This window comes from Scyliorhinus canicula, chromosome 15 (genome assembly GCF_902713615.1).
Source record: "Scyliorhinus canicula chromosome 15, sScyCan1.1, whole genome shotgun sequence".
Classification (NCBI taxonomy): Eukaryota; Metazoa; Chordata; class Chondrichthyes; order Carcharhiniformes; family Scyliorhinidae; genus Scyliorhinus; species Scyliorhinus canicula.
The window spans coordinates 110,463,577-110,478,096 of NC_052160.1; the positions used below are offsets into that span (position 1 = coordinate 110,463,577).

Sequence of the window (14,520 nt, forward strand, 5' to 3'; positions counted from 1 at the left end):
AGTTTCCATGTCATCTTCCACCAGACTTGTGTCTCCTCCCACACCTTTAGATAGGGGCTGGTTTAGCACAGTGGGCTAAACAGCTGGCTTGTAATGCAGAACAATGCCAGCAGTGCAGGTTCAATTCCCGTACTGACCTCCCGAACAGGCGCCGGAATGTGGCGACTAGAGGCTTTCACAGTAACTTCATTGAAGCCTACAATAAGCAATTATTATTATTGTTGTTATTATTATTAATTGTGCCATGTTGGTGAAAATCAGATTTATTTTCTTCATGTTTGAGTTTTTGCAACTTAATTCCTTGATACCAAAAGTCTTTAAGCGAATATGAATCCAGAGATGTGTGGAATTTAAGTAAGAATTAATCTTTTGTATGTGACTATGACCATGAGCGCATATTATACCTAGTAATAGAGTCAACTTAATCTCATTTCAAATTTGATGGTTTAAGACATTCAGTGAAAGTAATTAACTTTTTGGTGGTTTAATCATGAAATTATTTTCTGTTTTTCACTTTGCTTCTTCTTTTGTGGTTAGTAATCGAATAGAGATTGGCAATTTGACTATTTGTAGGAATAGAGGGGGTGGGTGGGGGAAGGGGGGTTGAAGTACCAAGGATTTCACTATAAATATCATCTGTAGCATCTTCTAACACCTGACTTTATGTTCAAGGATTTCTGTTGCCAGACTACTAGAATTTGTCACAAATTATAGTCACTTTAAAATTTCAAATGATGGAAATAATTCTTTATTCAAAAGCTTACCATAAAATGGTTCACAAAACCCTCCGTCCTTGGATTTAAACGTTTTCAATAAGCCTGTCTATTTTTATATGCTGTTCGTAATTTAAATTGTACCGAGCAAATGGTTTACAGCATTAATCCACTTGTGCAGGTGGGTTGTTAGGCAGCATTTAAGGACTGCGAAGTATTAGCATTTTTGGATGCTATACTAATTATCTCTACTACATAGTCCACTACTGAATGACTGGTCCTTTGCATCATTAAATGCATTTTATTAGTTGTTTTAATGTTTTCCTTGCTTAACAGAACTAAATGATACATAGTATTGCATTTCAAAATAAAGGCAAGATTAGCCCTTTTTACAAAAAACATGCTGAGTATGTCATATTTTTTATTTAATTTTTAACTGATTAGTGCCCCTTCAGTTAGTCCAGCTTACCAAGGTGGGTCTCAAATTCCTTGTACCGCTGTCACTGTTCCATCATCACAGATGTCAGTCTTCAGCCAATTCAATTCACTCCATGTGATATCAATAAACGGCCGAAGGCTTTGGGCCCTGACAATAGTCCGGCAATAGTGTTGAAGACATGTGCTCCAGAACTGGCCAGGTCCTAGCCAAGCTGTTCCAGTAAAGCTACAAGACTGCCATCTACCCAGCAATGTGGAAAATTGTGCCGGTATATCCTGACATAAAAAGCATGAACAAATCCAACCTAGCTGTGGGTTCCCCACTGAGGTCCCCTATCTAACCGTTAGATATCAGGGTGTTTCATAGCGCTGTGAGTGCTGGCAAACACGCGCTCACTATGGGACTTTGTTCCCATTTAGTTAAATCACGCCCATTAATTCATTTTATTTCTCCACTCCTACTCACCTCTACAATTTATTTTCTCATTTCATATTTGCTTATTGCTTTAAAACCACATTTCTTAACAACCAGGGCATTCAAATCATTATCCAACCTGTGACACAAGGTTGATCATAGGGTGCTAGAATTACTCTCAAACTACCAAATTACCTCAGACTAACTGCTAAAGATATTACCTCTTCGTCAGTATTCTAGAATATCCCATGTAAAGTAATAAACCTGCAGTCACTCCCTGAATTTAATTTTGCAATTTTGAAGATCTCTGTCTGGTTTAATTTAAAGTCATCAAGAACTAGCCCCTTCCATTTCTCCTATTTTCTCTTCAACTGAATAATTCCACATAAGTATCTGCCCATTGCATTGGTATTTTTTAATGATTCCCAAATAAATTATTTCCTTTGATGCCAAAGGTTGCAGTCACAGATTCCTTTCATCTGAGGTCAAATTGTTGTTTTGTTTTCTATCAGATCTATCTCATTGTAACGCAAACACTTTCTACCTATCTATCCATCTCTTCCTAAATATTAAAAACTGTCATGTGAAATGTATGTCAACCATGTCTCCATTCAGTCAATTGGATTTAATTTGCCCTTTCATGTGCAGTCTTCAAGCTCTAACCTGTTGCTTCCTGCAAAGTTTAAAATGGATTAGATAACAGCACCTTAAATAAGGTCCTGCGTGCATACTCCAGCAGAGAACTGGGGTGGGCGGAATATAGGGAAGGTGAGTGTGGTAAAAAAATAAAGTGCTTTTATTTGTTTAGTTAACAGCTCCTACCGGAGCTGAACATGAAGGGGAATCCACATCAGCAACCCTTCTGCAATCCCTCCGGAAACAAATGTCTCCGATTTGATTCACAGCGTCAGATTCGGCTCCACCCACGTCAGACCTCAGACCGGTGGCCAACCAGGAGAAGGGACTTCCTCACAACAGGGGTACCGATAGGGAAATGGACTTTGGGTTGGGGGGGGGGGGGTGGGGCAGAGGGGTGTTATGGTGTCCACGAAAGACACATGAGATCGGCAATTAATCTCCCTGTGGAATTCATGGAATATGAGTTCCTCTATTAAGCGGACGGGATGGGAAGTGAGCAGCAGGAGCTTAAAACCCACTGCTTCAACCCGGGCCAGCAAGTTGTAGGTCCCGGTGTTCTGTCCTGAGTGCTGTAGGTAGCGGCAGTGACCATTTTTGTTATTTCGAAATAAAGGGATTTGGTGCTGGAAGGCTGGCCTTGGGGAGGTTATAACAATTATTCAAAGTTATTTACAGATATGGGGCCAAATCAGGTTTACGGAGATAGTTTGCAGATCAACCGGGATTATTAATTGGTGGAACAGGCTGGAGGGGCTAACTGTTCCTATGTAACTAGCATCATAATACATGAGCTGAAAATTTAGGTGCAAGAAGAATGGACTTGTCGGGACATTAAGAATTTTTCCAAGTGCAGTAAAGCATCTCAATATTATTGTGAGATCCATGTCATATAAAATGTACTCCACATAAAAGTTTATTTCATGGTAATATTTCCCTCCTTTGATGAATAAATGACAAATTATCCTTAGTTTCTGGAATACAAATTTAAGATAGTGGCTGCAATTTTTGTAGGCAACTTTTCTATGCAAGCAGAAATAATAGAAATGAAGGAAAACTGATTAGCAGTACATCTTTAATACTGTTACACACATCTTAAGTAGGTAAAGTATTATTTATCCAACATGAAGTATATTTTGTTGATTTGGCTCTAGAACATAAGCACTTGATGCAATAATGATGCAGGGTCACTTCAAGTCTGAGGTGATAATGCTGTGGAAATCCCTCTTAAACCTTTTGAACTGGAGGTCCAATGACTGACAATCCATCTGAAATTCTATGGTTTGAATATAAGGTATTGCATATATATCATTTCTTCAATTCTGAGACTATTCAATTCCTAATGTGCACAGTGACCCCTCATGTGGAGCCTGCAAGGATCACTATCCTACTCTTATGCTAACTAAGCACCAACTTCTCTCCACCCATCAATTCACTAGACACGTGCTTTAAGTTATGAACAGTTGTTTTAATCTACTTACTACAGAGCCAGCCTGTTACCCGTTGAACTCTCGATGAACTGCAGGCTGGCTCTGGACAAGGGTATTTATACAGTAGTCCAGGGGGAGGAGTCGTGGGCGGAGCCAAGGGTGGAGCCCTGTACAAACTCCTGAGCATTCCCAGAGCTACTTCCCCTAGTGGTCGGATAACGCTACTGCGCTTACAATGGTATTGGTAAATACAGTGTGAATTACTAAGTTAAATTCACCATAAAATTTAAAAAATAAATGATGATTTTCACAAGACATTAAGATTTATACGAGGAGCAAATAGGTTTCTGCCACTACACTTTGATTGTAATGTAGAATGCAAGAGTAATGCTTCACGCAGCACTTCTACCGGTGGACGTCTCACTTGGTCAGGGTCATAGTTGAGAACATTTCTCTCTTCTGTGAAAAATCCTAAATGCCAAAGTATCTTTCACCTGTTCAATCGAAGGTAATTGGAGGATGTGAACACTCCAACTTGTCTGTTGCTTCCAGCACAAATTACCCAAGTGTCTCTTTTTTCTCAAGGGCCAGCTGGATAATTTGAAGTGGCATCTGATCTTATCACATCGTTTCCAGTTACATTGTGTTCTTCTACCATTGAATAATCAGAAACTGCAAAAATGAACCCAAGTGACTATGGAGAACCAGTCTGAAGGATTTGCTTGTGTGGCCATATGACAGAGCTGAATTATGACACCGTTTTTAAAGCAATGGCCGGAGTTCTTCAATCTTCGGGATTCACTTTTCCCGCTGGCAGCGTACGTCCGCCAGCAGATTTCACGGCAGTGTGTGGTGGCTTCAATGGGAAAACCCATTGACAAATTGCGGGAAGTGAGAATCCCGCCACCAGCGAATGGCACATGGGCAAGAAACATGCAGCTGGGGGACGGGGGAATCTTGCCCAATGTTAATTCAACTCAAATTGAACTGTCAAAATGAGGGCCAGTCTTAACCATCCGTTGTCACTGTTTAAACAAAACTATTTTTTACAAAAATAAATGACACATTGATTAGCACTGCTGCCTCACAGCTCCAGGGTCGCAGCTCCAGGGTCGCAGTTCAATTCCTGCCTTGGGTGACTGTGTGGAGTTTGCACTTTCTCCATGTGTCTGCGTGGGTTTCGTCCAGGTGCTCCGGTTACCTCCCACAGTCCAAAGATGTGCAGGTTAGGTGGATTGGCCATGCTAAATTCCCCCTTAGTATCCAAAAGGTTAGGTCACTGGGTTATGGGGTTAGGGTGGAGGCGTAAGCTTAAATAGGGTGTTCTTTCAGAGGGTAGATGGAGAATGGGCCAAATGGCCTCCTCCTGCACTGTAAATTCTACGATTCTCTCCACAACTGACAGCTAAAACCAACAAATCACCGCTGGTATTTCAGTAGACAGGGGGGTTTGTGCATATTTTCTATTGTTAATTATGATGAATGGTAATCCATATAATTATGACATAATTTTCCATACAGTTGCCGCTTTCTACCATAGTTCATGGATAAAATGTATGGCTGCATGCTAACATGACAAGTTATGAGTTAATAATTCCAAACACTAATTTCACAAATTATGGTGAGAACCTTTTGATCGATCAACTATATTAATTATATGGATTGTGTGAATTCAATCAGTAGTTTGATTGTTTAAATTTAGCCAGTGCTAAATTCTAAAGTAATAAGCAACATAAAGTTGAATCAAGTAGTTATATATTTATTAAATTCAGTCATTAACTGATCTAATTACTACATTCAAACAGCAATTAGCTCAGTTCATGACTGATTTAATAATTGTGAACAAATGCTGGGGAATGAAAGAGAAACATCCAATGTATCTGAGGGAAATAGCTGACGAAATAGTACAGCCTCTTGTAATGTTATTAAAGGTTTCGCATGGGAGTGGATGTGTGTAGGATGATTGGAGGGTAGTCGCTGTAATACTTGTTTTCATAAAGGGAGACCGAGTTAACCTGGCGTTTTCAGGCCAAATAGCTTAACAACAGTGTTTGAGGAAATTTTGGAATTTTTAATGAAAGATGAAATCACTAAATATTCAGGAAAAGGTGAGCGCAAGAGGAAAGGGCAAACAATGGATTTTAGAAAGGAAGATCACGGTTGACAAACTGGATAGAGTTCTTGGAGCTGGTGCCAGCTATGGTGGACAGATTAAACACGGCGTATATGCATGAATTTTCAGATAACCTTTTCACAAGGTACCACTAAGGAACGTATTGGAGACAATTAAGGGATATGGAGTTTGAGGTAAAGTAGCCAATCAGAATAAAAACTAAGTGGAATTAAAATGGCCCAAACCAAGAACCCGTAAATTAAATTCCCTTTGTCAAATTCTGATAGGGTGCTTAATTGTGTTGTTCCAAGTTATCAGCCTCGGCTCTGTAATGGTATTCGCACTTCCAAGTCAAAAGGTTGTGGCTTCAGACCCACTCCTGGGGCTTGGATACGTAACCTAAATTGACAGCAAACTGAGGAGTGCTGTACGGTTGGTAGTCCCATTCAGATGAGACTTTAATCAGAGACCCTGTAGCAAAGATCACATGGCACTATTTTAAGGTGAGAAGTTGGGAGGGGGTTCTGCTGGTATACTAGCCAATCTTTATCACTCAATTAACATCGTTCAAACATATTGGCCGGGATTCTCCCCTACCCAGCGGGGCAGGGGGCCCCGACGTACCGGAGTGGCGAGAACCACTCCGGCGTCGGGCCTCGCCAAAGGTGCGGAATTCTCTGCACCTTTAGGGGCTAGGCCCATGCCAGAGTGGTTGGTGCCCCGCCAACCAGCGCAAACAGCCTTTGGCGCTCCGCCAGCCAGCGCGAACGGCTGGCCGAAAGGCCTTTGCCGGCCGGCTTGAGTCCGCGCATGCGCCGGAGCCTCAGCGGTCGCTGATGTCACCCCTGCGCATGCGTGGTGGAGGGGGTCACTTCCTCCTCCGCCATGGTGGAGGCCGTGGCAGCGGCGGTAGAAAAGGAGTGCCCCCACGGCACAGGCCCGCCCGCCGATCGGTGGGCCCCGATCGCGGGCCAGGCCACCGTGGGGGCACCCCCCGGGGTCAGATCGCCCCGCGCCTCCCCCAGGACCCCGGGGCCCGCATGTGCCACCTACTCCCGCCAGCACCAGAGGTGCTCTGATTCCCGCCGGCAGGAACGGCCTGTCAGTGGCGGGACTTTGGCGCATCGAGGGCCAGAGAATCGCTGCAGGGGGCCCGCCGACCGGCGCGGCGCGATTCCCGCCCCCGCCGATTCCCGGGTGGCGGAGAATTCCGGCCACGGCGGGGGCGGGATCTACGCCGGCCCCGGGCGATTCTCTGACCCCCAGGGGGGTCGGAGAATTCCATCCAATCTGGTCATATTTATCATTGCAAAAGATAGGAATCAGGGTGTAGAAATAAAGGAGTATTTCAAAGAATGTTGAAAGTGGATAGCAAATTTCCACAGTGTTCTTTTCTGGGGCTACTTCTGTTCACTGTTGGATGTTGGCATCAAAATGCAATATTCAAATTTTCAGAAGATTAATGTTTCAGGTCAATGCTGTAGTGTAGAAAAAGGTAGTGAATGTTAAGGCTGGAGTTTTATGTTGGAGACAGGAATAGGGAGATGAGACTAATCCAACTGTCACAATCCTGCCTCTGTCTCGAGATGACAGGAAGGCAGGGTTTTCGAAGGATCCAGGCCCTAAGTGGCCTGAAGGTGGCAGATCTGAGATGGTGGTGGACCAGGTCCAGAATGGGCAGATTAAAAGACCTGCATCTGTCCCCAACACACCTTGGCCCAGTGCTCATAATGCAATCAGCAACTAATCTATCGACAGTTAAATCTTCTGAACACTTTAAACCCCCAACACTACCATCTGACCATTTCACCTTCCACCCATTACGAACATTTAATGAACAAAACTCACAAGCCCTATTATAACAGTTGGAAGCCATTGACCAGCCCCCAAAGACTCCTGAATAAACAAACAAACTCTTCAAACCAGCTGCGTGAACAAAGTCATGCACTTGTAAAACAATTAGGTAGTTAGACTGAAACCAAGAGCCTATTAAAATCCTTGAGTAAACAAACAGGCTTCAGATCTGCTATCTCAACTGATGTCTAGTTAAAATGTGTAAAAGCAATGGAAAAAAGATTAAACACTGACACATTGTCATCATACTAGGCTACCCTGCAACAGTATGAAATATACTGTCATCACACTAGGCTACCCTGCAACAGTATGAAATGGACTCTTTTTATCCATCAGATGGACTTTTTAACTCATCTAAAGATTTTTCCACATTTACAACGTTGATCTTTTTCTTGACAGTTTTCCAGTGGCAGAAGTGACAATCTGGCAAACACGTTGGCCTGAATTTTAAGTTTGGGGCGTGCCGAAAGTTGGTGCAGGAGAGGGCAGATATTAAACCCATTCCCGCTCAAGGTGGGATATTGTAAACACGGCATTACGTTGGCGGAACAATCAACAAACATCCAGCGTGAATTGCACTTTGGGAAAGGTTGAATGCTGCCGGGCCACAAACCTCAGTCTCCAGACACATTTGTTAATTTTATTTGAGGCCGGACCTTTCATCCTACCCTCGATCAAGGTTGCAGCTAAAATGTAGAGATCGCCGGCCGAATCAGCCTGCCTACCAACTATAAAGGCTACCTAAAATACCAGTCAATTCTGTCTAATTCATTCAAATTGGCTTCCTGATTGTCAGCGAGCACGATTCCGACTCACATTCACGCACGTCAACCAAAATATCTCCCAAGTGTCATGATGTCAGGACACATGCGCCATGTCCTTTCACACAATTTTACATGTGTCTGCGTTGGCCGCACATCCTAACTTTATGCGTGGAATTCTGGCCTTGTTTAATGGGTAGTTACATCTTCCAATCACAGCACTGTGATAACTCACCTTACTGTACACAAATACAACTCATGCTACAGCATTTAATGATGAACAGTAAAGGAGGCAAAGCCATTTTGCTTAAATCTTAAATCCTTCTGTCCCCTTGTTCACACCTCCAAGCAATTGATGCAAAACCTAACAGTTTCCAATGCCTGTCTGCCTCAATGAAAATTAATTAAAAACTTACATGAGGCAGACTCTCACTGGAGCAGCAATATTGTCAGATGTCTCCTTATTAGGAGCAGGAAGGCTCTGGGTCCCACTCCCTCCACACCCTCACTATAATGACTGAGGCTAAAAATGGAGGCAGGACCTCCAACCACCCTCCTCGGCAGCCATTTAGTTTCTGGTCATGTATCAGACTGATTCTGATCGGGATCACGACAATCTGGCCCTTAACATGAGATATAGTGATATAAAAGGCATAAAACCTCTGTCAGACTACATTTAGAGTACCATAGGCAATGTTGTACAACAGAATGCACACAACTCAAGGGTGTTGCCTGGTATGAAGAAAAATAATACAAAGATAGGTCTAAAAAATCAACACTGTTTTTATTAGAATGGATAAGTTGATGGAGCAATTTAATAGTGGTGTTTACAATTATGAAACTATGAGACACAACAGATAGAAATATATTCTTTGGCAGATTTGCAGATCTAGAATAAGGCAATGAAGATGTATTTTAAATGCATGGGGTTTAGGAGACAGGGTGGGAGAAAGTTGTTTTGTGATGCTGAAGGTACACCAGTTAATGCCTAAAGCAGAAACAAATAAAACAATAATATTAGTTGAGGAAAAGCGTTATAAAGGGAATTGGGAACAGCATGTGCACATAGGATTGGTTGGGCCAAAAGGGCCTATTTTCAATTTGTAATTTCTAAATTACTTACCTTTACAATGAGCCAGTAATTTAGTTCTAAGAAAGATCACATGAAGCTGATTTCACTGAAGTTTTTCCTGATGAAGGTACAAACAAATCCCTCTTTTTAAAATTGTTTTGTGGCCATCCCTGGTTTCTACGCACAACATTATCCATTTCAAACAAATGTTATCATGTTTCCAGCAACTAGGTTTTTATAAAAACTAAATTGTTGTTTTGAAACTGCAATAATCCGTGAATTATACCAGAACTAACTGGGGGGGGGGTTCAGCCAAGTATATTGACTCCGCAGTGATACAAGCTTTCTTGTTGACTCCAGGGAAATACGGTAGTGCTGAATGATGAAAACTTCATGAACTGGGAAAATTCTAGATACGTTATACAATAAATAAGAAAGAAGAAAGAAAGTACTGGCTCTAGCAAAGCTTACATTTGACTCCCTGATAAGCACGGCCATGAATCTGGATAAACTTGGATCGTAGTTTAGGATTTGCACTCAATTATATTTCATTATGACACACCCAACTTAGTCCAATAATAGTTTTAATATTTGCTAATAATGGAAAGCAGAGTTAACAGATCAGCTACTCACTTTACACTATCACCGAAAGTGAAAATTTCTCTCCAATGGTTTGTAGACTTGGAGGAGCTTCGCTCAAACTAAAGGCGATATTTCCCAGCCTTGCCAGCAGCGGGCGTCATCGCGGGAAAGTCAGGAACATTTGGAGGGCGGTTGCTTTTAACACCTCTCCAGATTTTTCCCTCCCATCTGCGTCACACCAGTGCCAGAGCAGGAAAATCCCACCCTCGGGGATTTTCCAGCCCAACCTGGTAGTGGGAACTTCCGGTCGCGGCAATGTCGACCCCCGCCACAGGTTCTCCAGCAGCGGGATGCTGAGCCGCACAGATTACCATTGACTTTGACGAGACTGGAAGATTCTGCCACAACGCCTGGGGGTGATCTGGAAAATCTCCCCCAAGGTAAAAATGAATATCCATTTCTTGTTCAACCTGGATTCAAACAGTTCAGCTTTCGGCTGAAAGCTTTTTACCCTGAAACTCTCTTTCTCTCCACAGATGCTGCTAGACCTGTTGGCCGCAATTCTCCCAACAGGAGACTGAGTGCCGACGCCGGAGTGAAACCCGGAGTGTTTCACTCCAGCGTCGGAGGCCGCTCCTTGCCCCCTATTCTTCCCCCCCCCCCCCCCCAGGGGGCTAGGAGTGGCGGTGCGTGAATCCCGAATGCCCGGCCTTGACGCTTGCATCAAAGCGGCACGCCGGGAATGACGCGGCCGGCGGCGCCGAAGTGACGTCAGCCGCGCATGCGCAGGTTGGCCGGCTCCAACCCACGCATGCGCGGTTGCTGTCTTCCCCTCCGCTGCCCCGCAAGACATGGCGGCTTGATCTTGCAGGGCGGCGGAGGGAAAAGAGTGTGTCATTTACAGACGCCGGCCCGACGATCGGTGGGCACCGACCGGGGGCCAGACATCTGCTGAGCACGCCCGTGGTGCTCGATCCTCCCTCCGCCTCCCACAGGCCCCACACTCACGCTGTACACACCGGCAGCGACCAGGTGTGGTTGGCGCCAGTGTGAACCGGTCGAGTTCGGCAGGCCGCTCGGCCCATGCGGGCCGGAGAGTCGCCGGTCACCGTGAGAAATGGCGAGCGCCGATTCTCCGAGCGGCCTGTCGAAAAACGCGACATGCCATTTTTGGGAGGGTGGGAGAATCGCGGGGGATGCCAGGGCGACGTGGCATGATTCGCCCGGCCCTCCCGCGATTCTCCCACCCGGCGTGGGGTGCGGAGATACGCGTCAGTTGAGTTCTTCCAGAATATTCTATTTTTATTTCAGTTTAATTCCAGTCCAACTTAACACAAGTCATTTCTAACTATGAAGTTTCAATCAGAGACAACATAATACCATTGTCATGTGAGAGTACCTTTAAGAAATGGATGTTTCAGCAAAGTACCTTTAAGAAATGAAGCAGCTCATATTACTGAAGTGATGTCAGAGGGTGGGAGGAGCTGAGCTGAGCTCACTTCTGCTTTTGGTTTGAGTTTTGAGGAAAAGAGCTTGGGTGTGTCTGTGTTTGCAGTGAGCTGGATCTGCTGTAATATCTGCCATGGAAGACTATCTCTGAATCATTTGGGTGATTTAAACTCATAATAGTAATGTCTTTAACCTGATGTGTTTCTGTTTAAAGGTGTTAAGTCTCTTGGATGTTTAAAGGAACAACTGAAGGATTATTTAGTGTTGTATTATTTTCGGGGTTATCTTTGAAGTAAGGGGTGTTAAGTGATCCAATGTTTATTTAAAAAGTTAAGTTGAGTTCAGGGAATAAACATTGGTTTGTGTTTAAAAACCCACGTGTCCATAATTGTAATACCACACCTGGAGACCAAGCCGTGTGCTTCAAAAGCAACAAACATTAAAGGGGGAGGTTGGTTAAACTCCATGATACATTTTGGGGTTCTGAAAACGCCTCTCCCATAACACCATATTCTAAACTCAAATTCTAAAGCATGAATCCCTCAACTGGATCTAAATCTAAAGTACTTTATGATCCCTATTTCAAGACAAAAATTCTTTCCCAACAAGATTGTGGTGAGAATTATTGCAGATGGGCGGCACAGTAACACAGTGGTTCGCATGGTTACTTCAGAGCTCCAGGATCCCAGATTCGATTCCCGGCTTGGGTCACTATCTGTGCAGAGTCTGCACGTTCTCCCTGTATCTGCGTGGGTTTCCACCGGGTGCTCCGGTTTCCTCTCACAGTCCAAAGATGTGCAGGGTAGGTGGATTGGCCATGCTAAATTTCCCTTAGTGTCCAAGAAGGTTAGGTGGGATTTCCGGGTTACGGGATGGGGTGGAGGTATGGGGTTAGGTAGGGTGTTCATTCCAAGGGCTGATGCAGACTTGAAGGGCCGAATGACCTCCTTCTGCACTGTAAATTCTATGATTCTATGATTCTGCAGTGCACCCCTTTCATTGATATTTAGAAGGTCTTCACCCGCCAATCATTCTGTTTCATGTAACCAAACCTGGTCATCATTTCTAAAGTTATTAAGTCATTTAAATCAAACAACGTCTCACCATTACCACATGAACACACCTCATTGTTTATTTACATGTCTGTAAAGTAAGGCAGCATTCAAAATGAATTATGCCAAGTTAAAAGCTGATGTAAAAGATACCAAAAAATATGATATGAAAATTGCAGCCTGAAGTAGGCCAAGGAAAGCTATATGTCTTCTCAACTGCAGTAACTCGAGGCAGTCACAAAATCATGTCACATATAGAATTTTAAGCATTTTGATACAACTGCTTATTTTCTACACTATTATTCATCTAGGCATAACATTATCAGCCATTATTCTTTTCAAATAATATTTTTATTGCTCTTTCACCATCAAGGTCATTTGCTTCCATTGTATTTCCATGGTGACCACTGTAAGGCTGGACTTCTCTGTAATTTATGAGATATAATTTTCGGGTGTTTTACAAATAAATGCAATGCTTCATGATATTGCAATGCTCTATTTTTTCATCTTTGTTCACTACTTGGCCAATTTACGATGCTGCATGGCCTCACAGTCCCTCATTCCTCTCAGTCTATTGAATCGCTAAATCGTGACCTTCCCCCCGGTGGGTTCCTATGACAGGAGCGGAACTCCAACACCACATGTTCAAAACTTTATCCTTCTTACTATTTTTCAAATAGTTTTTATGCTGAACTTTAAAAAATATGGCTGCAACAGCTCACATGACCACAGGATTGGCCTTTTGACTGGCAGCTAGACCTCAGAAGTTAAAAGAACAAAGGAATAGGGGGGCACGTGGCACAGTGGTTAGCACTGGGACTACGGCGCTGAGGACCCGGTTTCGAATCCCAGCATTGGGTCACTATCCGTGTGGAGTTTGCACATTCTCCCTGTGTCTGCATGGGTTTCACCCACAACCCAAAGATGTGCAGGTTAGGTGGATTGGCCACGCTAAATTGCCCCTTAATTGGGCAAAAAAAATAATTGGGTACTCTAAATTTATATTAAAAAATAACAAAGGAATTCTTTGCTCAGCTTTTGAAATCTCACACTTTATTGTACAGACTCCCTGTAATCACAAAAGATGAGGAGACATGCACGTCAGAATGTATTATGCCGATACAGATGCTAACAGACTCACACCTGGGTCTGATCAGGCCCAGTTCAAATGGGATGTAATTTGTATCTGATAAGCTCACCTTGCTAGTCAGTCGGTCTTCTAGACAATGGCTTCCCAAACATCAGGCCCTCAACATTCATGATAGCTCTTTCAACCACATTATCAGTCCTGAAAGCAAAGCTAATTCCAGGCTCTGGATAAATATCCCCTTTGAAGGAATTGCAGAGAAGGAAAGTCACACATTCAAGCGACCATTTTGAAAATCCTAAGTCTCTATGCCTTTGAGACTTAGATTTATTCAGTCTGCTGTTCTAGCATCGGACTGTGAAGCACCACGGAACAGGCCTCTCCAGGCAAAACAACAGCCTGAACCTCAAAACCTGTTTCTGCTGGAAGATTTCATCCCACCACCTACAGAACCCACCCAGTCATTACAGATCTATTCCAGCTTATGGTGAGTACCAACTGAAAAATGAATACTACAACGCCAGTCTTCAGCCAGCTGAACTTGAATACCTATGTGAAAGAATTCCTCATTTGACTCCAAATTTGGGTTCTGGAAATTACATAAATAATATTCATTTTTCTGGTCTTGTACTGAGAAATTCATTTTTTCTACCACCACTGCCACGTCCCTCCCCACCACCTTACCCGCAGCATGGTAGCACAGTGGGTAGCACTGTAACACTGTTGCTTCACAGCTCCAATGTCCCAGGTTCGATTCCCGGCTTGGGTCACTGTCTGTGTGGAGTCTGCACATTCTCCCCTGTGTTTGCATGGGTTTCCTCCGGGTGCTCCGGTTTCCGCTCAGAAGTCCCGAAAGACGAGCTGTTAGGTGAATTGGACATTCTGAATTCCCCCTCTGCGTACCCGAACAGGCGCCGG

General features: G+C 43.7%; 1 protein-coding gene and 1 long non-coding RNA gene across 2 annotated transcripts in view; both read right to left on the reverse strand.

The window, feature by feature from the left end:
* The window catches only part of LOC119978493, a 42,047-nt gene extending 31,885 nt beyond the window's left edge, over positions 1–10,162 (reverse strand). Inside the window, exon 1 of the long non-coding RNA XR_005463465.1 lies at positions 10,066–10,162. This is a non-coding gene — a long non-coding RNA (uncharacterized LOC119978493). The remainder of the gene's footprint in view (positions 1–10,065) is intronic.
* The window catches only part of LOC119978492 (metabotropic glutamate receptor 4-like), a 1,510,615-nt gene that overhangs the window by 1,382,436 nt on the left and 113,659 nt on the right, over positions 1–14,520 (reverse strand). The gene's annotated exons all lie outside the window — the stretch shown is intronic.